The sequence below is a fragment of the Podarcis liolepis genome (genome assembly GCF_965112155.1).
Source record: "Podarcis liolepis genome assembly, chromosome: 2".
Classification (NCBI taxonomy): Eukaryota; Metazoa; Chordata; class Lepidosauria; order Squamata; family Lacertidae; genus Podarcis; species Podarcis liolepis.
The window spans coordinates 89,359,136-89,380,706 of record NC_139555.1 but is presented as its reverse complement, the minus strand read 5'-3'; the positions used below and the strand labels follow the sequence as shown (position 1 = coordinate 89,380,706).

The 21,571-nt window shown below is 43.5% G+C and overlaps 1 long non-coding RNA gene across 1 annotated transcript; it reads right to left on the bottom strand.

Annotated features, from left to right (window-relative positions):
* Positions 1–17,771: 17,771 nt before the first annotated feature.
* On the bottom strand, positions 17,772–21,187 carry LOC310702232. Its single transcript, XR_014523383.1, has 3 exons — positions 21,161–21,187; positions 18,394–18,563; positions 17,772–18,179 (listed from the first exon to the last, which is right to left on the bottom strand). It is a non-coding gene; the product is annotated as an uncharacterized lncRNA (long non-coding RNA).
* Positions 21,188–21,571: the final 384 nt, after the last annotated feature.

Here is a 21,571-nt window from a genome sequence, read left to right as displayed (position 1 = left end):
TGGTTTAGCACTACATCTGAATGCAGCCAGTCTTGGAGTACTTACCAATGACAGGGCAAGGGCAAGGAAACTTGCATGATGATTATGCTTGCATTTGGTCAGTACAGTGGTACCTCGGGTTACATACGCTTCAAGTTAAATACGCTTCAGGTTACAGACTCCGCTAACCCAGAAATAGTGCTTCAGGTTAAGAACTTTGCTTCAGGATGAGAACAGAAATCATGCTCCGGCGGCACGGCGGCAGCAGGAGGCCCCATTACCTAAAGTGGTGCTTCAGGTTAAGAACAGTTTCAGGTTAAGAACAGACCTCTGGAACGAATTAAGTACTTAACCTGAGGTACCACTGTAGTACTCTTAGATATTACTATAGAGACAAGGCCAGTACCAAATCCAGCTTTAGCAATAATCCATCTGGTGGGGGAAAATATATTGTGCTAGATGTGCAGTATTCCTTGCCTCAACATGCCCACTTCCCATCTTCATTTTCACTAATAGCACTTGCAATATTATTCCTAACATTATTCATTCATGAAACTATCATGTTCCCAAACCACTGAATGATGTAAGAGAAGACAACACGAGGCAGGAAAAACTGGAGGTATTCAAATGTAAGAAACATAATCATTAAAACTTATATGTAATTAGCAGCACTATAAATGCAATCTCAGTTTAAGAGATTTCAAAAATGCTGATGTTCAGTGTTTTATTAGTTCTCTCTTGCTTTAGTGCCATTATTAATGGTTAAGGAAACAAACAGCTGTCAAGGGAACCTGGAATCATATCCATATTTGGAAGCCTAAAACACTGATGGGCTTTGAGTGTCCACATCCGGAAAGCAAAATGATATCCTTGCTTTCTGACTTGACGCTAAAGAAGTTCCACTGACATCATCCAGATTGTTCCAGCTTGACCAAAAAAAATGAAAAATGTACATGGAAACAGTTGGGAGATTTGCAAACGAAACTGCAAACTGGAGGGAGCCCAAACAAATGCCTGGGGAGTCAAATTGTCTCTATTCCTGATCCTGCAGCCTGCTCCCAAGAATTAGTGTTCTGGCCCAGTGGCTTCAGTGCTCCACTTGATCCAGGACTCCCCATGGGAGCTTACTGTGGGATTTGCTTCAGCCCTGAAATATGGGAAACAACAAGAAGGAGGAAAGTCCCTGTGTGGGGTGCTAACTCCATGGGGGTCATTGCAGCCCAAATCCTCCTCTGAGTTTCTTGGGAGAATGGTGGGATATAAAATTCATTCATTCATTCACTTACTTACGTAAGGTAAAGGTAAAGGGACCCCTGACAATTAGGTCCAGTCGTGACCGACTCTGGGGTTGCGGCACTCATCTAGCTTTACTGGCCAAGGGAGCCGGCGTACAGCTTCCGGGTCATGTGGCCAACATGACTAAGCTGCTTCTGTCAAACCAGAGCAGTGCACGGAAACGCCATTTACCTTTCCGCCGGAGCAGTACCTATTTATCTACTTGCACTAGGTACTTGCAGGAGCAGGGACCAAACAATGGGAGCTCACCCCGTTGCGGGGATTTGAACCGCCGACCTTCTGATCGGCAAGTCCTAGGCTCTGTGGTTTAACCCACAGTGCCACTCTCGTCCCACTTACTTACTTACTTACTTACTTACTTACTTACTTACTTACTGCTTACATGGCTTCCTAGCAGTTTACAACTATAAAGTCAATACATACTTAGTTAAAATACACAGTAACAATTCCATTGGGACATTAAAACATCGTTAATTGAAATATATAATAAAAACTAAGCCAGATAAAAAGCATGACAATTAAAACAGTTAAAACAATCGGATCAGTATCTCAAGTAGACACATTTTTAAAATAGCCATACTCTTCTTCAATGGAGCTTAGAGTGCTTTACATGTCTCGTCCTCCCTTTTTTATTCTTACAGCTATCTCGTGAGCTGATAGTTGAAAGGCCTGTGCTAAGCTTTTCCAGGCTTGAAACCATGTCTCCCTTGTCTGTCCCATACTCTGTCTCTCATATTAAAATAAGCCCCTACTGGCCAAACCTCTGGCCACCAGAAGTCATATAAACAGACTTTGGGGAACCTACAACAAATAAATAAGCCAAGAACTGTGGGGTAGCCCCACATTTTTACTTATTAAAATGCCTTGATTGACTGATGCCTAATAAGTTGGGTTTTAATCTGTATATTTGTGTACATCAAAATGATATTATTATGTTGAGGTTAATAAGAGCACAGTATCATTTTTAAGGGTGCAAACTTTGTAAGTCACACTGTGGAGGAACTAGTTAGAAATTACTGAATGGAGATGAACACATTTGGAGAAACTTGGAAAGAAAAATATAATTATCCGGCCAATATGAATCTGGCTTGGATGTCTTGGCTAATCCTCCAGAACACATTATGACCTGTAAGCTCTCCAGATGCAAAGGGTTTTAGTTTTACGATTCCATTAGGAAAGGATCACGCCACAGCACTTGGGTCAGAAGAGACTTGAAGGTGGGGGAAATGAACCACCCACAGAATAAGTAGAGTAGACCCACTTAATGGCTGGCAGCACAGCCTTAAGAACATTCTGAATCAAAGCAAATTTGCCTTCTCCAGACACAAATTTATCCCAGCCAGCAAGGGATAAACACTCTTGACAGGACAATCTCAGTGATCCCATCATATGTTTCCAGCGAAGACTGATGTAATTTGAAGAATGTGCGTCTCCTTCAAATTGCTGCCACATCCATTAATTTATTTTTCATCTCCTTCAAGAAGTATGGTTTTTTTATTGCTGACACGAAAGGTCATTCTAATAGCATCAGTCTAGCCCGTTTCAAATCACACAGGAATCTGTCTGACTTGTGAATGAGTAGGAAGGAAGCACTGCCATGTTGGTCTCTGCTCTTGAGGGCAAGAGTTGCCCTGGCCAGTTCCACTGTGGCTGCATTCGCAGTTAGTCAAGGCCTTGGTTTTCAGGTCAAAATGAACAGCTTTCTTGGGTGGGAATTTCTCCTGTAAATCCATTTAGGCAGCATGAATATTCCTCTTTTTTTCTGTGTTGCTCAGCAACACTAATGTTTCCTCTGGTTGTTTACTGGTGATTCAGCTCCACCCACCCACCCCCCATACGAGTGATTCCAGCCAATCAGGGATCCCATTGTAAATAGGATAATGCCCCCCAAATTGTATAGCTAGCCACATTTTGGCTATGTGATAACATCACTGAGGGCAACTTAAATTACTATACAAATATTTTCACAACAATGGCTGAGATGGGGGGGGGGATCATGAAAGCTAGAGGCATTTTTCAGCAGTTCGTGAAAGCCAGCAGAAGTTTTAGTTCGGCTAGGAAATATTCCCTTTCTAGAATCCCAAAGAGTGACTGCCAATCAGTGCAAGCAGTACTGAACTGGATGGATCAATAGTCTAAGTATAAGGCAGCTTTCTATGTTCCTAAGTTCTAGAATATATCATAGTGCCACATAACAGATAACCACACAGTAATCAATGGCTAACCTTAGGAGCCAGGCCAACCGGTTAGTGCCTCTGGCAGATTCTGGTGCCTGGCTAGATCTTCCCAAGTATTCCCTAAGAGGGCAACAACTTAAGCAATGTAAGTAAATGAGTCTATGGGCTAACAGACAAAGGGCAGGAGGCATTTTAATGCATGTCTGCCAGCAGGAAAAGGGGGTTTATACAGGAGCAAGGGGTGGGGAAAGTAACCAATCACAGAGGGAGGGGCAGAATCAACTGGGAGTCTCATGAAGCTTCTTGGAGCTGAGGCTTTCAAGAGATTGCAGCCTTCCCCCTCCCTCAAGAAACACTAGATTTAATCTTCCACAGTCATGCACACCATTTCGTCTCTGGCTCATCTTCACCACTTACAGAATAATGTGGTCAGAATGAATCTCCATCAGTGCATATTCTGTTTCAAGGATTATTATCTTTTATTCACACGTAGTTTCCTAGAAATTGATCTGCCCCAGCAAGAGTGACCTAGTTTTAGGAGCCAAAAGCTGTTTTTATATCCCCTTCTCACTGCAAATTAGCACCCTCTTTTTCACTGACTGAAGTCTGCTAGTTATTAATCATTTTTCTGCAGGCATATCATGTTTCAGAGCCTTCAGTAATGTGATTAGCTGAAATGCTGGTCTGTAATAAGCATAATATTTATGAAATCTGAAGTCAGGCTTTGTGGGAGGGGTGAGAATGACTGAGGGAGTTTCCTTTCCCACAGCGTGAATATTATAAGGCCCAAGCTCTTCTTTGTAAAGGAAAATTAACCCATTAACAATATTCCATCAAAACATTGAATGAAATACATGCAGCCATTGATCAAGTAGCCACTTTGCAGCAGTGTTGGTTTAACTACAGAGTGTTCATACACACATTGTGTTGTATCTCCCGCAAAGTGGTGAGAATAATGGTACATGCACTTGGATTACTGCAATGCACTCTACATGGGGCTACCTTTGAAGGTGACTCTGAAAACTACAATTAATTCAGAAGGTGGCTGCTAAACTGAGAGCAGCTGCTGAAACCATATAACACCAGTCCTGAAAGACTTACATTGGCTCCCAGTATGTTTCTGAGCACAATTCAAAGTGTTGGTACTGACTTTAAAGCCCTAAACGGGCTCTACCCAGTATACCTGAAGGAGCGTCTCCACCTCCATCGTTCTACCCGGACACTGAGGTCCAGCACCGAGGGCCTTCTGGCGGTTCCCTCACTGCGAGAAGCCAAGTTACAGGGAACCAGGCAGAGGGCCTTGCCTTGTGGAACGCCCTCCTGCCAGATGTCAAGGAAATAAACAGCCATCTGCCTTTTAGAAGACATCTGAAGGCAGCCCTGTTTAGGGAAGCTTTTTAAAGTTTAATGTTTTACTGTGCTTTTATATATGCTGGAAGCCAGCCAGAATGGGTGGCGCAACCCAGTAAGATGGGTGGGGTACAAATAAATGATGATGATGATGATGATGATGATGGTTCAATTCTCTCTCTTGATTCACCAATTTTGGATCAACTCTAGAAGCTTGATAAAATGCTTCTTACTTCTTTGCCCGCTTACTGTGTGGCGAGCTTCACACCATTGCGGTCACTTGCCCAATGGGTATCTCTATTCTGTTTAATCTGCTGATTAAAATTAGGATGATGACTGACCTGTTTTGACCATACTTAGAAAATAGGCCTGTCCTCACCTCAAATGTGACACATTTAGGTATTTGTGTTCAGTGCAGAGAATGTTTGTGGAAACAGCCGCACCCAACTTACGAATGAAGGCAGATATACGTCCCATGTGTGGTAAAAATGTCTGCCTACCTAACAAAGACAAATCCAGACTTGATGATAAATAGGGCACATACTCTTCAGACATAACTAAAGACTAAGTTAAATTTTCTGATGGAAAAATCCTGCCATGAGAGTTTTAACTTTGGGTAGTTTACCTCACAATAAAACTCAAGTGAATGGAGAATCTGTGGCCTGTCCCATCCTCAATGTTGTAGGGCTCCAACTCCAACATGGTCAAAGATCTGGGTTCATAGAATCATAGAATTGTAGAGTTAGAAGGGAACCTGAGGATCATCTAGTCCAATCTCCTGCAAATCCAGGAATATGCAGCGGTCCCATATGGGAATCAGATGATGAAAGACTTACTTCAAAAGCAGCTGGGGGGCCACAGGTTCTTCACCTGTGCTCTAGTGAGCAAGATTTTATTACTGTATTTTTCGCTCTATTGGACCACAGGACGCACCTAGTTTTTAGAGGGGGAAATCAAGGAAAAAAATATTATCCCCCCCCCCCAGCCCCAAAGAGCAACGGACAGGCTGCGCGCTTACTCTTTAGCCTTGAGCAGCATCTTTAGCCTTGCACAATGGGATGGATCGTGCCCGCTGTCCACCGGGACTGGATTAGATGACTCCTGGGGTTCCCTTCCAACCCTGCAATTCTGTGACCTCGGAAGTTGTTGGGGGTCTCCACCACTGGAGGCTTTTAAGCAGCGGTTGGGGGACCATCTGCCTGGCGTTCTTTAGCTGTGATTCCTACATTGTGAGGGGGCTGGGCTAGATGACCCTCGGGTGGCCCTACCAACTCTATACAGTCCTACACTTCTGCGGCAGGAGATCCACAGCCACTTCACACAATGCCCACTCCCAATTTTCACTGGAGAGAAATGTGGCTTCACTGTCTAGGTAGGTACCCCCCTACCTGCCACTCTTCCCCCACCCCACTTAAGCTGAGGGAATTCCTGCCCAGAGAAGCTCCCAGGTGAGGCAAGGGTTAAGATCTACCTCTGGTAAATGGCTTTGTATCCTCCCTCTTTCCCTTTTCTCTTCTTCTTCTATGCTAGTTCCTTCTCTTGTGTTTTGTTTAATCTGTTTTTATTAGTAGATAGGTAGCCGTGTTGGTCTGCCATAGTCAAAATAAAAAAATTCCTTCCAGTAGCACCTTAAAGACCAACTAAGTTAGTTCTTGGTATGAGCTTTCGTGTGCATGCACACTTCTTCAGATACACTGAAACAGAAGTTGCCAGATCCTTCTATATAGTGAGAAGGTGGGGAGGGGTGTTACTGAGAAGGGTGGTGGGAATGGGAGATAGGCAGATAGCTGAGAGAGCCTCTTGACGACTCTTAACGACTGTAATAGGTTGCCTTTTCCTGTAAGACCTATTACAGTCGTTAAGAGTCGTCAAGAGGCTCTCTCAGCTATCTGCCTATCTCCCATTCCCACCACCCTTCTCAGTAACACCCCTCCCCACCTTCTCACTATATAGAAGGATCTGGCAACTTCTGTTTCAGTGTATCTGAAGAAGTGTGCATGCACACGAAAGCTCATACCAAGAACTAACTTAGTTGGTCTTTAAGGTGCTACTGGAAGGAATTTTTTTATTCTGTTTTTATTGTATACTAAAATAAAAGCTGCAAAGTTTCCTTTTTTATAATATTCCCCCCCTCCAAACTAAAACATTAATCTAGATAAAAACACTGATCCAGAGGAAAATAAGGGGGTGGAGAAAGGACAAAAAAAGAGAAAAAAGGTAGAGATATAGAGATTTTTAAAAAGTTGGCTTCTTTAGCCTTGTGCGGCCTCCCGCGGCTGGAGAGATTGCGCAAGGCTTTTCTAGAGGAGGGAGAAGGGACTGACTGGCCGCGTCAGTCCCTTCTCCCTCCTGGGGAAAAGCCCGCAAGAGCCGCACGAAGCTTGTGTGTGGCTCTTGGGGGCTTTTCCTGCTTGCCTCCCCCCCCTGCATTCGCTCCATAGGACGCACAGACTTTTCCCCTTAGTTTTTAAGATGGAAAAACTGCGTCCTATGGTGCGAAAAATACGGTAACTAATAGATAATGAACAGCACCTGAATATCAGAGCACACAATCAAACACTATAAAAGTCTAAAGATAAGCAAGGGAAAGGCTCATTAGTGTTTAGTGATATTATTTAGTGATGGAAAGGAGAGGGGGAAAACATAGTACTGGAGCATGCAGTAAAGACAGGTCTTCCACAACCACAATCCCTTACTAATTCAGTTCTTGTTTTACCTCTGTTTCTAGTTACTAGATTCATGCTGCTTTTGGCAGTTCCTCATGATGTTGAACATTTAATCGTAGTGGAATCTAGAAATTCAGTAGCAAGAGGAGAATTGAATCCTTGGAGCCGATAATTGCCTGAAAACCTCAAGGTTTCCTAATGGAAGACCCAAACATCTAATGTTCACTTTGGCGACATTGTGATTTGGAAGCTGCCTTACATATTTCCACAGAGCTGATAAAAGTAGCCCTTCTCTCTCTCTCTCTCTCTCTCGCTCTCTCTCTCTCTCTCTCGCCCGCCCCCTGTAATCTTGTGTGGTCACATAATTCTGCTTGAAGCCTAGATGTCCTCTTTAATGATTTTACAAAAGAGCACCCCACTGCCTCCCCAATTTTGTTGCCTGCTCAACTCTGTTTACTACTGTTTTGCCTGGCAGCAGTAGGGAAGATTTTCTGCTGAGCACCTTTGGCAGCATCCTTCCATGCTACCTCAGCGACAGCAACACTGCTCTCTCCAGATAAAACTTGGAGCTCTAGGTGGAAAGGAATTACTCCCAAACTAAAATACAGCTTTAGCGGCATCATCCATGCTAGGTTTCATAGCAGGCATGCTGGAAGGCCTGTACAGCACAGGGGAATGGGGATGCAGGAAAGCATTTTGCAGAGCAGGAGCAATGAGATTAAGAGGCTCATGCTCTTCCAAGTGAGCTATCCCATAAAGCCTGGTGATATGCACAAACAAACACAAAGAGAATTCATGCTGTCCTCAGCCCTCCACCACAAAACAATCCAGCCTATATCTTAGCTTTCATATTTCAAGTGCCACTTACAACTTTGTAAATTTCCTGCACCAGTTTACTCATAAGTAGATCTCTCTGTGTTCAGTGTGGCTTGCACAGGACTTCCTGCAGTTTGTAGATTGTTATGAATGGCCTATGACAAAAGCACTAAGGATTGTCCTATCAAGAAGCAGTCCAGCCTTGGCCAAGGGCTAGTACTTTTTGGCTGATCTCAAAATCTAGCAAATATTTTTAAAGGTTAAATTTGTGTTTCTTCAACAGGATAAACAAATTTAAATTTAAATTAGGAAAAACATTAAACAAGCACAGTCAAAGTCTTTCTGCTTGTACACTGAATCAGCATGCACACACACAAATCTTTCCTCCAGATGGGTCCCTTTTTTGAGATCTTGGCTAATTTAGCCCTTAAACTACAAATGATTATAGTAAAATGTCAACAAGCAACAAAGAAGTACAATTAAAGTGTCCTTTTCCATGGCAGAATCACTAAAGAGCCACTTTATATTTGAGCACTGTCTTTGGCCTCTTTTTGAACTATAAAATTGCAGTGAGTACACTGTTCCAGACATGTCCAATTGTCAAACATCTGAATCACCAAGTGAACATGCACACACATGCCCTAAGCTACTGAAGGTAATGGGGCCCTTTCTATGTCCAGCTGCCCTTTGTCAACAACAAATTGTCGCTGTTTTTTGTATTGAATATATGCTATATGGTAATTTATGGACCTAATAGGTATCTAAAGCCATTTGCACATAACGAAATATGTATTTTATCAAAGTAATCGTATTATATTTTGGAAATGTACATCCAGTTGTTGTTTTTCTTCAAAAAAAAATTTGGAAGCCCCAAGAGAGTGGGGCACTGAACTATAGCTTGTTTAGCTTATACGTAAATCCGGCACAGAAAGAGAGAGTGTAAATGACTTTTCAGGCAGCTCATTGATTCCCTAAGAACAGGCTTCGTGAGATGCCTCTTGCTGCATTCCTGTCACCTGACAGAAGATGCAGTTGATGGAAGCAGATGGTGGAGAGGATGCCCTTGCCACCCACCTCTTTGTCTTGCAAGTTGCTGCAACTGCTGTTCTGTGGCCAGTAGGTGATCCTGTTTCTCAGTGAGAACCCCCACCTTTTACAGCAGTGGGCCTTGCTCGGTGAGGAGTCAGATCAGGTCCATTTCTCCATCCCCAACATCCTCCAACACTTCTCATAGTGTACGAAGATCCTACCCATGACTCACTTTCCCCACTGCGATTGATCGTCCACTGCTCGGATTGACTGGTGTCTGGCACAAACAAAGAACACGCAACATAACAACAACACAAAAACCTCAAAGTGCATCCTCACGCTGACTGAAAGTGCACCTGAGGGGGCAGGCGCAGGATTCTGGAACATTCCATTGCTCCCCTTGGTTTTCAGTGAGCCGTGCTGACACCCCAGGATCCATCATGCCTTGGGTGTATCTAGCTCCCTGTTCACTCTGCCCAAGTGTCTCCCTCCTCTCTTGGCTTTGTAGCTGGATGGAGAGCAAAAGCATGACTGGAGTGTATGACAGGTAAGTCTTCCTGTTCCAGCTGCTTCTGTGCCCACCATCTTATCAGACAGGAAGCTAGATTGAAAACTGTAACAGCACGTTTGATACAATTGAAGGGAGGCAAATGGCCATCTGGCTGAACTTGGCTCACTGACGGAACCTTTGTAATAAGACATGTGGATCTGATCTTGATTGCACACCAAGAAGCTGAAATGTCATGGATTTTACTGTTTACTATATTTCATTTCTATTTTATGCTGTTCTTACTCTTCCACTCTCTGCCACTCATACCTCCTTAGCCAGGAAGAGTGGGGCAGAAATTATTTTAAATATTTTACACTTGTCAGTTTGAGGCACAACAACCTGCCTCCATTTTCCAGCTTCCCTCATTAGAACTGAAAACCGTCCATCTGTTCCTCTGTCTTAACACTTGCCTTTGTTCAAGGGGAATATACCCCAGGATACTAAAAATGCATGACAGGAGTCCAGTCATTTTTCTGGCCCATTCCTGGATTTTGATTCCTGAAGTTATCACTGATGAATCTGTTGCTCACATCCAAGGACAGAAATGGCCATCTTCTAATGAGCCTCCTTAGGTCACAACTCACAAGTTATCTCTCCTTCAGGTTTCTACAAGGTTAAGTACCCACACCACCTGCCCACTCTGTGTGGCCCTGTCTGTAGATGCTGTGTTGTGATGGAACGCAGCACTGGGGAAATCTGTGACAAGGATGAAGCATATAAAGTCAGAGGGGCAGCAAAACTGCAGCTGTTAATAGAAATACTGTTGAAGTTTGAAAGTGGTAGCCTCATAATGTGGTGTTTACTGCTCATGGTTTTTGTTTTTTACTATGATCCTTACCCTGGAACTCGAACTCAGGTTCTCATTAATAATGATGCTTCTGTAAGTTTGGGGTGGGGAGTGGAAATAAAAGGATTAATGGCACTGGAAAGACTACAGGAAGCACGTTACAAGTCAAGGGAGACAGCCAGCCCTGCATACCTCTTCTTTATGTTAGGGAGCTGCTGGCTAAATGTCCAGTAGGTGCTTTTTGAATGGCTAGGAAATATGCAGAAGTCTCAACAGGGAGCAAGCCTTTTCTCGCTCTTCCTAGCAAAGAACAACCTAGGCTGTGAAGAGGAGCACAAGATGAGAAACTTCAGGCTTTTATTCATTGACCTGGAGATAGAGAACAAAGAAGCGGCTGGATTCAGAAGGCACCTTTAGTGGGAGCTGCCTCTTTTTGGAGATCAGTTGTGGGGCAGTGGAGTCGCTTTTGGAGTGCTTGAACCAGCTTCCACTTGCCTGGTGCCTATCAGGTGCTTTGGGGGACAACCCCCATCAGCCCCAGCTCTACTGGCTGAGGGTGGTGGCCGTTGTACCCCAAAACATCTGGCCTCAAACATTAGGTTGGCATAGGCTGGAGGTAGACATCCATCTACCTCCATGGATGTTCAACTTGTACGTTTGTAAATATGCTGAAATAATACAGAACTCCACTAGTCTCCAACACACATTCAAACACATGGCATTGAGCCCTGACACTGTTTTTATAAATGAAACCCATTCCAGAAGTGGAGTGGAGTACAGAAGTAGCAATTGAAGGCTAACTCTTCCAACTCCTATCTGCTTTCTTTGATCCACATCCCATCTGCCAAGGAGCGTTCACTCCCAGCCTTGGTCTGTCTTTGAAATGGCGGGTACATGCAGTGAGAAGGAGAGGCAGGGAGCCAGATTCGTGGACATCACAGCGGGAACCCCTGACAAAATGTTGTACTAAGCTGAAGCCAAATGAGATCTTTTGAAAGGTGGTCCCGCTGCCACTCCAGATCAGCCAATTATCTATTTTCCTTTCTCATTTGTATGTTTTCATTCCTGGTTGAAATGCCTATTGAGTGCTGATAATATCTGATTAACGGTGAATTCAAACCAAAAATGGGACAGACTTGAAAGCAGGTGGAACCAAGGAAAAAACAGGTGCACATTGCTTCTGGGCTAAGATCCAGCGCCTGCTTTTCATCTCTCACGCTTGATGATAATAATGAATGAAGACACCAAGATGTTCCAGTTCGTCTGCTGAAACCAAAGGACAAAAGTACAACTAATTATTCACCAAAGCACAGCACTGAAGTCTTCGGTAAACATTTGATTTGCATACCAGGTCCAGATGTGGCTTTCATCCCATCATCCTTTCTGCCTTGACCTCCCCAAGATTTAGGCCCATGTAACTTTAAGATGAGCTTCCTTTTTGCCAGAGAGGAAATCGTAGATAACATTACACTAATGAGTGGAGCTTCTCAAACGGTTGGAGCGAATGTGGATGTTTTCTTTTTTTCTATATCTTGGCAGTCAAATCAGCCTTCACATTATGCAAACTTATCAATCTTCTCACCAGTTGATTTGCATAGAGAGAGGTGCATACAAATACTGATTTCCACACCAGTTGATATTACATTTAGGAAAAACCCCGTGTGTGCTAGCAAAGTGCCTGGCAGAGGATGAAAGTTTAATGTGGTGCTGGATGGAACAAACACGAGTGCATTTCTTTATCCTCATTATGGATAAATTAATGGGGTAATAAATAATGTCACAAGGGAGCCATGCAATTGCTTAACTAGCAATATGCGCCTTAATATCCTTCAACCTTTTTTCCAAAGCATTTCCTCCATTTGTACAAATAGATAAGCACCCCGGGCAGGAATGGCAATGCTTCTTTGCACTCTGGCACACTGAGAGTCCTAAATCAATGTTCAAAACAGCAGTAAGTAAAGCTGAATGCATATCACACCCAGTGCTTTTTTCCAGAGGGCACTCAATTTTTGTTGTTGTTAAAAAGGATGGCACTTACCATAACAACTTCATGGTGAGTACCGAGACTTGTTTTTCTGTTTAAAAAAGCACTGATCACACCCATCCAGTGTTAACTTTGGCATTATTTCATCAGATAAAATGGATTCGAGTTCACAAAAGTCTACGCCATATTAAAATTCATTTAATTTTAAGGTGCCACAATACTTTTATATTGGTCCTGCTGAAACAGACCAGTATGACTATTACTCTTTAAAAAGAGTAATCTCATTTAAAAGAGGTTTTTTTTGTGGGGGACAAACTTGTTGACCTTTTTTTTTTTTTTTGTATTTTGAGAATTTTTTAAGGAATATCGGCAAAAACAACACTGCCATACATCCAGATTTTCCTGGACATTTTCCCCACGAGTTCTGCCTGGACACTGCTTCTGACTACAGTACAGTGGTGCCTCACAAGACGAAATTAATCCGTTCCGCGAGTCTCTTCGTCTAGCGGTTTTTTCGTCTTGCGAAGCAACCCTATTAGCGGCTTAGCGGATTAGCGCTATTAGCGGTTTAGCGGCTATTAAAGGCTTAGCGGCTATTAAAGGCTTAGCGGATTAGTGGCTAAAAGGCTATTAGCATCTTGCGGCTTAGAAAAAGGGGGGGAAGCGGGGGGAAATCGGAACACTTGCAAGACGTTTCGTCTTGCAAAGCAAGCCCATAGGGAAAATCGTCTTGCGAAGCAGCTCAAAAACGGAAAACCCTTTCGTCTAGTGGGTTTTCCGTCTTGCGAGGCATTCGTCTTGCGGGGCACCACTGTATACTGGTTATGTCTCAGAAATTCCGGACGTATGGCAACCCTAATTAAAACACTGCTTTTACAAATGCAGCAAAGTTGCTCGTTGTGGCATGTGGTGGCTACTTGAAAAACTTATGTATGCCAGCTCTGAGTTTGACTTTGGCCTATCATCTGCACCTAGTGAACATTTTGCTTAATATTGGATTGTCCACAGCAGTGTCCAAAGGAGGAATGACCTCTGGGAGGAATGCAGAGAGAAGAAACGCCATGGTGCATCAGCACAACCGGGCACCTTCATCTGCCCCAGCTGCAATAAAACATGTCTCTCCTGTATCAGTCACTACAGCCACAGCATGCACAGTAACTCTCCAATGGTTTGACTTTACCTGCTGCCGCCTCCCAAGACACACTCTTCCATTGTCTCCCAAGACAGACAGATGCAAACAGTGTTCCAGGAAACTATTTTTTAATGATCAACTGGCCCCATGGAGTAAAAAGTATAGCAATGTTAACTGTTAAAATTTAGGAGCAATCAAAATCATTTAGAATTTCAAACTGTCTTCTGTCCCTTTGGCCTTTTGTGTTTCATTCATTAGCTTCTGCGTCTGGAGCACTGGCAGTGAGTCCCATTGATTTCGGTGATATTTACATCTGAATAAGAAGAATCAGTGTGAGATTGCTTATATTTTGATGCTGAGTGATAGCCCTCCTTGACACTTGCTTAATTCTCTAATCTCAGAAACTCAAGCCTTTAATAAATATTAATTACAGGGTTCATTTGAACTGAGATTCTAGGGTGTGGAGGAACAAAAAATATTGTTCTCAAGGAAGAGAACAAAAGCAGGGCTTGATTTACCATTTGCGGGACCAGCAAGTCTGCTTCCTGCTGCTTCCTATGGTTATGGATTCACTGGTCCAATATAAACTCTAATGCTTCCCAGGGTAATTATTAATTAAAATAAATTGCGCAATACCATAAACTCTGCAGAATATATCAAGGATTTGAGTCCTGTTGTATAAATACAGGTACTCAGTGCCGTGAATATCTTGCTATACTCTGAAAGACACTTATGGTAACTGTAGCAGTGATTCACCAAAATGCTGTGGCCAGAAAATCTCCATTCAGTCCAACGAATCTCATTAATGACACAAAGATGTGTTAAGACAGGATGTCCCTCAGTTCTTACACTCCAGCTTTGGAACTCCTTTAATTCAGAGATTTGCCAATTCAGAAAATCAATTTTATATGGTGAAACCAGCAACATAGGAAACTGCCTTACACCGAGTCAGACCATGGTCCATCTATCTCAGTATTGGTGACATTGACAGACAGCACCTCTCCAGGGTCTAAGCAGCACCTTTCCCAGGCTCGTCTGCAGAGCCACTGCTGTGGGATTGGTTTTGTGGCACGGTGATCTTGTAAATGCATGCAAGCTTGTTGAGATTTGAGGTCCAGTACATCTCAGAAAACATTCAAAATGTGAGTTGATTCTGGAGCAGCTGAGTCACAGCTTCAAAGCGTTCGCCGACTCTCGTGGTGCCTTTATGGTTTCTGACCACGTTGTTAAAAGCGGGCAGATGAATAATCCTTGAACTTCTTCTGACAGCGAGCTAAATGGCTGAGATTGTTTCGCTGTGTTGTCGGGAGTTCATATCACAAGCATCAGGAGGCAGAATAAAGAAGGGAGAAATAAACAGGTGGACCAGGCAGGCTGCCACACCACTTCTGAATCAGCAGCAGGCAGGACATATCAAGTTTGGGGTGCTGTTTCCTCCAATTTCCCTGCACGTTTAACTGCTCACGTGTGAGGTCCACAGATGCTAGCTGTGCGACTCTGAAGGAGGGAATAATAGAACTTTGAAGCCATATCCAGGTGTTCTGCCTGCATCACATGAAGGAAAGCGTGAGGCAATGCTCATTGGCCCCATCCTTTACCAAGGTAATACATATCTGATCATGAACTTGCTAAAGCCCACTTGCTCATTTCAGCAGCGATCAGCAAAAGACCTGAGCAGCTCTGCTTTAGGAGCTCTGACCACCTGGGTTGATTCTGATGTGTCAAGTCATAGGATTCTGCAGCTGTGGCTGCTTTGGTCGCGCTTACAGAGAGCAGGATGGCCTTGTTATGACTGCTGAGTATCTGGCACATATATTTTTGCTCCCAGCTGGGACCAGTGAAGGAGTGAGGAAGCCCCATGGCTGATGGAAGAAAAAACTTGGGAACATGCTCCCCCCCCCCCCCAAATACATCTGCTCTGCCAATGCAAACCCAGGAAAACCTTGGGTTTGGTAGCTCCTCTTTGTCAGTTTCCTATACTCCCTCCATTGCCCTGTCTCCAGTGCTCTCTTAGCCAAAGAGAGCTGAATCTCCTGAACTTCTCGCATCTTGGGGAAACTGAGAACATGCTGACATCACCTTGCACCGCATGCTAAAGCTGTTTCTCTTGACTTTGGCAGAGTCAGCTGAAAACTACCCAAGATGGAGAATGAGAAAACTTAAATTCAATTACCCCCATCTGCATCCTTGGGAATCTTTGCTTTGCCGTCATCATTATTCTCCATCAGTACAACAGGAATAATGAGGCTTGCTAATGTAAAGCAAAAGGATCGATGAGGTTCTTCCCGGGATTTTTGTTGTGGCAGCTCCTTCCGTCGCAACAGTCCTCTCTCCCACCAACTCCAGCACACCTGGTTCTTGCAAAAGCCAGTGTACTTTTCATAGTCTACTTGAAGGACAGCCTGATTCACCTGCATCATTGCAGTAGATAAGAGCATACAAAGAGTTGGATTGGACCAATGACCCATCTAGTCCCGCCTCCTGTTCTCACATTGGCCAACCAGATGCTTGTGGAAAGCCCAAGAGCAGGACCTGACTGCAACAGCCCTCTCCCCATTTCTGTTCTTTGTATGTTGTTGTTTTACTGTTATGGCCAATGGCTGATGCAAATAAAGATTCATCCATTCTCTCCCCATTTGTGATTCCCTGCAATTGACATTCAGAGACACACGGATTATCAGCAATGTCACTATCATTATTGTGCTCAGGAAACTTAATTTCTATGTAAAGTTAACCCATGCCATTAAAAACTTTTCATTCATAGTGGTTACTAAAAGAATAATTTATTCATTTTAAGGATGAACTTAGTCCTTCATATTCTAGGTGTTCATTCAATGCAGATCCACTGCATAATCAAGATCAATTACTTCTGGTTATTACCGCCTTATAATTAAAAAAGGGTTGCACAGTTTTACCACTTCAGAAGGGTCACAGAGTGGGAATCTTAATCTCTGTTAGGACTTGAATGGAATCAAGGAAGGATAATTAATTAACCCTGGATTACTCAAAGCAGGCTACAATATATATATTTTTCTCTGCATCATGCAGTTGGTCCATCTGGATCAGTTCTGCCTACTTTGAATGCAAGAAGGATGTTAAAAATTTCCTGGGGGCCAAATAAGACTGGAACGGTTAATTGCATTAAGGCAGCAAACATCTTGCTTTTGCTATGTAAATAGCAGCGGAGAAGGAGGAGCCTCAACAGCCTTTCGACCATGGAGGTGGGAGGTGGGGAGGGAAGTTTAACTCTCTGCCTGCCTACCTACCTGCCCTCCACAGGTCAGACAAAATTGCTTCTCTGAAGCTTCTTTTTTGAATTTCAACAGAAGTATCAGATGGCTCTAGTGGGAGCATACTCTAAAATGCAAAGTTTCAGGGCCAGCCCAAGCCATTTTGGCACCTGAGGTGAACCACAAAATGGTGTCTCCTCCCTGCCAGAGAAGAAGTGGTGAGTGAAGACCTACACCAGGAACAAGGGGGAAGAGACCAGCAGTGCCCCCTGTTTGCCAAGAGGCCCCTGTAGAGGAGCTGTATAACCAGCCTCCAAGGAGCACACCACTGCTGTTGCTGCCACCGTAGCAGTGGGTGAGCCATTCCTTGGAGGCTGGATCTGCTGCTCCTGTGGGTCATGCTCCCTGAGGCAGTTCCTTCACCTTGCCTCATGGAGGGCCGGCCCTGCTCAAGATCACTGGAACTGCAGGAAACAGAGGAGTAGAAACATCTCTTAAGTGTTGGCCCTGAGACCCTGGAAATGCAATGGATTAAAATAAGACTTTCCGAATGCAAATCACCTGCTCTACCACGGATATTCTCCCTCCCAGCTCAGAAGTAGAGTTATATTGTCTGTTTAGCACTGGAATACTTACTGTCCTTGTCCCAAAACGTGCTGCTGGATATCACAGCAGAAGGGCAATTTAACATACAATAAACAAGCAAGCAGCTCAGCTATGCACTTGTGTCGATATGGAGAAAGCTCTTTGATTTCTTTATTTTTTAATCCATTTAATATTTACTTAGATCCTCCTTTTTCTTGCTCTTACTACCTATGGCAGCTTAATTCTTACAAGCCCGCTGAATAAGATTTCCAATTACTCTTTCTTTACTTTGAAGAAAAAGACCCTTCTCTAGAAGTTTCATCTTAATTAAATTTGTTCACAATAGACAGAGGTCACTCCCATGCCGCCTTTAGAAAACATAGCAAGATGTCATAAATTTGTGTTGATTGCCATCTTCTGGAAGAAGAGGGAGAAAGCACCTCTCTCACTAAAGCAGATTTCAATTCACAAACATTTCCAACATCCAGAACATCTGCAGAGAGGATCTAGAAAATAACTAGTGAGTAGCTAGAAGAACTTTGTGTGGCCTGCCTTGATGGTTAATCCAATAACTTGTGAATTCATCAAGGTCATAATCCTAAAAGTACTGTGGAAACAAAAGAAAATGCTAAAAAGGAGAATGAAGACCTTTGGGAGAGCTTATCTGTTTATGAGTTGTAATTGCCTGTAAATGTGAAATAAATTTTGCTAATTAGCCAGCTGAGGAGCAGAGCTATTACAAGAAGCCAGGGCAGGCCGTAGACATTTTGCTCTTGAGGTGAACCCTCCCTCCCTCCACCTTCCAGGCATACCTGCCAAGTGCCTCGGAAAAAACCAGGATATTCTCCTTTTTTGCACGAGATCGTGGTGGCCATTTTGGGTGCCATGCTCTCGTGCCTCACAGTCACCCTGGGAAAAGTGCTTTCTTCAGGGCCACTTGTTTTTGGATGCCTGGGTAAAAGTGAGGCGCAGGTCATGTGCTCTGAAATAAAAAAAGACCAGCTTGTCTGAAAGGAACCTGATTCTCATCTAGCTAAATGGCTAAGAGGTATGGAAGAAAATGAGAGGGCCCTTACACACACCTGCAACTGGGTGTGGAAGAGTGATCCTTTTGTAAAAATAACTCCATGAAACAACAGAGAGCCATTTCACAGAGAAATGATTACAAATAGAATATATTATAAAACAAGACCTCACTGTGTTTTTGTCGGGCAGGAGTCAAAACTAAAACTAAAAGACACTGAGCTCAAGAAAGCAAACCTATGTATACAAATAGAAGTTCTTTCTGGTTGCGTGGTCTTTTTTTAGCTTAGCCATTGACTATTCATAAGGCTTACACTTAGCCTACATAACCAATGAAGTGCGCAGCCACCTTATTTTTTATTCTCTGCCATCTGCAGACCTATTTTGTGTTGGAGAGAGGGGTTTGGTAGAGAGATCCTTACTCTCTTATAGCAGAGTTAAGCACAATGGCAAATGTTACCAAGCACATTAAAACTTAGTTAGATTTGCATCTGCCACCTCTAAACAGATGTTCCCCAGGAAAATACTTAGGCTAGAATAAATCACAGACACTTAGCTTTGAAAAACCAAGTGTTTATTCACTGACTTTCCTGAAGTTACAGCAAACAACATGGGCGTAGCCAGGATTTATGTTGGGGGGGGGCAGGCTTTATGTTAGGGGGGCAGAACCGAGTTATCTGCGACACAATTGGTCAGTTAGATAAGTACCGTATTTGTATTTATTTACTTGATGGGGGGACAGCTGCCCCCCTGCCCCCTCCTGGCTAGGTAAAGCTAAAAGGTAAAGGACCCCTGGATAGTTAAGTCCAGTCAAAGCCAACTATGAGTTGTGACACTCATCTTGCTTTAGGCCGAGGGAGCTGATGTTTGTCCACATCTATAATAATAATAATAATAATAATAATAATAATAATAATAATAATAATAATAATAATAATTTATTATTTATACCCCGCCCATCTGGCTGGGTTTCCCCAGCCACTCTGGGCGGCTTCCAATTGAATATTAAAAACAGTACAACATCAAACATTAAAAACTTCCCTAAAGAGGGCTGCCTTCAGATGACTTTTAAAAGTAAAAACACGGGTGGTGCTGTGGTCTAAACCATTGAGCCTCTTGGCCTTGCTGACTGGAAGGTCGGTGGTTTGAACCCTGCGACGGGGTGAGCTCCCATTACTCTGTCCCAGCTTCTGCCAACCTCCTAGCTACACCCATGGCAAACAAGTTCCATCTGATGGCCATAAAAATGAAGGAGAAAAGGCTTCCAAGTGACCTAAAAAGAAAATAACTTGATTTCCTTACAAAAAGGTTCATGCAATATTTGAGTTAGCAATGATTCAGGTTGTAGAATCTCCTTTTAGAGAGGTTCAGTACACTTTCAGGGAGCTCCACCCGCCACATGGAACCTGAGCTCAGGTTAACCCTTTCATGCACACAAGTAAGTAAGTGTATATTACAACATTCTGGTCATTCTTTCAAAGTTTGATATATAGCCATAAAACCTAGAAGCTTCATACTACAGTGGTACCTCGGGTTAAGTATTTAATTCGTTCCGGAGGTCCGTTCTTAACCTGAAACTGTTCTTAACCTGAAGCACCACTTTAGCTAATGGCGCCTCCTGCTGCTGCCTCGCCACTGCAGCATGATTTCTGTTCTCATCCTGAAGCAAAGTTTCTAGGTTAGCGGAGTCTGTAACCAGAAGCGTCTGTAACCTGAAGTGTATGTAACCCAAGGTACCACTCTACAGTATTCTTTCTAAAAGCTGGGCTTCTAGAACATTCTTTTGCATATAATACTAAGCAGCTGGGTGAATGTCACTTCCTACCCCAACCCAAGCAATCATATTGAAACCACATCATATATCCCCAAATTTACTACTAGTGGGCCAATTTAAATAAGTTGTTGCATGTGTGGAACAAGGTCCACTTGCACAATGAGACTCTCCCCCCGCCAGTGCTCCCCCTACATGCCTCTTGTGCACCCTAAATCTGCTCTGAAGGGTGGGGAGAAACCCCCAAACAGGTTTGTGCTGGGGGCAGGGGGCACACAAGGGGAAGAGAGGAGAGAAACGTTCCTTTGCGCAAGCTGACTTCATGCACACATTAAATGCCACTTTCTGTGCAACATTTCAAAGGTGATGCTGTGAATGTAGGCTTGTGGCCTTCTGAAAGTCATTGGGGAAACCCTAATATACCCCCCAAAATTAAATATTCTAATACAAAGGGATACCTTTCTGAGGCAGCAGTGCAACTACAGTGGTACCTCAGGTTAAGAACTTAATTCGTTCTGGAGGTCTGTTCTTAACCTGAAACTGTTCTTAACCTGAAGCACCACTTTAGCTAATGGGGCCTCCTGCTGCCGCTGTGACACTGCTGCACGATTTCTGTTCTCATCCTGAAGCAAAGTTCTTAACCTGAGGTAATATTTCTGGGTTAGCGGAGTCTGTAACCTGAAGCGTCTGTAACCTGAAGTGTCTGTATCCCAAGGTACCACTGTAATATGAGAAAGACCTGTTGGGAAGGAATTATTTGGGGGGGGGGTCTATAGGAAGCGCACTTTGTGTTACTGCTGGCTCTGTTCCCATGATAACTTAAGTATGCTCTTCCTTAGGTTCTGATTCAGTAGGCAACAGAATGGGGTACAATGGAAAAAGGCATGAGCATTTGGCTGTCACAAAACATATAACTCAGATGTCAAAGGTGAAGAGTTGTGTCTTCAGAATATGATGGAAACCAGCATACTGAAAGTCATTTGCATTGCAGGGGGTTGGACTAGATGACCCTTGGGGCCACTTCCAACTTTACAGTTCTATGATTCTACGATTCCAAGTTCCTTGATACTTCTCCACCTGGCAAGACACTGATTCTTTAATTTTGGTTTTCCCCCAACAGTTTTCAGTGCATGGTGAACTTACCACACTGAGGTGCTTTCAGAAAGCTAGTATAGTATATAAAAAGGCCAGGAGGG